General features: G+C 46.0%; 1 non-coding gene across 1 annotated transcript; it reads right to left on the reverse strand.

The window, feature by feature from the left end:
- Nucleotides 1–1,136: 1,136 nt before the first annotated feature.
- LOC118674884 lies at nucleotides 1,137–1,266 on the reverse strand. The gene has a single exon (XR_004973736.1). It is a non-coding gene; the product is annotated as a small nucleolar RNA SNORA11 (small nucleolar RNA).
- Between the last annotated feature and the right edge of the window lie 722 nt (nucleotides 1,267–1,988).

Consider the following 1,988-nt stretch of genomic DNA (forward strand, 5'->3'; position numbering starts at 1 on the left):
GTTTGTAATGTCTGTCTTCTCCCCCCGCCACCCCACAGAGGGTGGTTGCAAAACTTTACCCTAAAAAACAAACCCTTTAGGACTCCTGCCTCCTCGGCCTGGGAGGGGTCTGTCAGCTGCAGCCCACTTTTCAATCCATCTTATCGGTAATGTTTGCAGGTGGCACCGGAGCCAGCTGTGTTATCAGCAATCAGCAGCAGCAAGGACAGAGCTTGGGCACAGTGGAGAACAAGGCTAAATATAACCCTTTTCAAATTAAAATCCTGAGTCGGAGGAGAAGCAAGACAGGGTAGGGCAGGTTTTATTTCTTGACACCAATGAATCAAAGATAAAAGGAGGGGGAGGGAGGCATTTGGAAGGAGTTGGGACTACGACAGAATTGTTTTCAACTCCGGAAAGGTTGTCAAAACACGAAAGATGACGCAAAGCAAATGCCTGTCCGACAGACCCAAGGAAGCTTGTTTACATGTTTGGGATGCGCAGGGTTGTAAATGATGGCGTAATTGAGAAAAACCTGCCTAGTCATTGGAACGAGCAGACCTAAAAACAGACGTAACCATGCTGGGAGGAAAATAAATTTCAAGGAAGTTATTTCCCATTGCTTTACTTAATACATTTCTCTTTCCTACTGCCTCCCTCTATCCCACTTTCATTTTCATTAGAAGAAACACTCCCCAGCATTTGCCAGGCTTCCCTTACCCTTCCTGACTTGCTCACTTGGAGCCTGGAGAAGACAGAGCATCCCCTCATGACTGGAGACAGGCTCCGGGCAGTGCCCAACACACCTCACCCACCTCTGGGGCTGGGATGGTGCCTTCCTGACACCAACAGTGCAGGGGCTAGTGGATGAGGAAAGGTGTGTCGACTGTTCAACTTGATCTCCAGCAAATGAAAAGCATTCCATAGCCCGGCCAGTGTGGCTCAGTGGTTGAGCATTAACCTAGGAGCCAGGAGGTCACGGTTTGATTCCTGGTCAAGGCACATGCCCAGGTTGCAAGCTTGGTCCCCAGTGTGGGGTGTGCAGGAGGCAGCTGATCAATGATATCAATGATTCTCTCTCATCTTTAATGTTTCTATCTCTCTCTCCCTCTCCCTTCCTCTCTTTCTAAAATCAATTAAAAAAAATTATTTTTGTTATGTGTAGGGCTAATGTCACAGGAAGGTCAGAGTATCCTGCCACCCGTGAGAAGTCAGCCCCGGTTACTGTTGGATGTGTTATACACAGAGGAGCCATTCTTCAGGCACTCTGCTCTCTCCTCACATCCCAAAAACAACAACCTCAAGCCAAATACCACTTGACATCATTGTAATCACTCAAAACGTACAAAAAAAAAATACATAAACATATAAAGGAATTACTATAGCATATGCAATGTATGTCATCATTCTGGCCATTATTCTTAGGTAACCCTTTTTGCCATAACAGACACTTGCTGTGAGCCATGCTATTTCCCCCTCAGTCTACCTAACTTCAGCTGTGGCTCGGTGGGCAATTCCATGCATCTTGGGTACCTCTCTGTGCTACTTTCTCCAAAGCCTCATGCAGGTGCGGCCCAGAAATGTGGGGGAGACTATGCCCCAGTGAAAGTTTCAACCTATGAAGGATGAAAGTCTATGGATAAATGGGCCAACTTCCTTGGCTTCTCAGGTAATGTTGAAAAAGAGGAGGTTTTGCCCACGGGCTGGTAAAACACTCGCTTACTTTACCGGGACAATTCTCAGCAATAGCCAGCTATTAATATATCCTTTGTTGTTTTTCTTCCTTCCCTGTCTCTCTCTCCACTTTCCCATACTTCTGTTTCCTGTGCTCATCTCCAAAATAAATTGCCTGTATCAAGTCCTTGTCTCAGGGTCAGCCTTAAGTGGTGGAGGAAGGTGTGGCTGGACCCCATATGATATTGTAATTTCTAAAATAGTCTTCCTGGAAGACTATCCCTAAAAATAGGCTTCAAGTCACTAATGACAATAGTGTCATTAATGACCATTGC

This window comes from Myotis myotis, unplaced genomic scaffold, assembly GCF_014108235.1.
Source record: "Myotis myotis isolate mMyoMyo1 unplaced genomic scaffold, mMyoMyo1.p scaffold_m19_p_19, whole genome shotgun sequence".
Classification (NCBI taxonomy): domain Eukaryota; kingdom Metazoa; phylum Chordata; class Mammalia; order Chiroptera; family Vespertilionidae; genus Myotis; species Myotis myotis.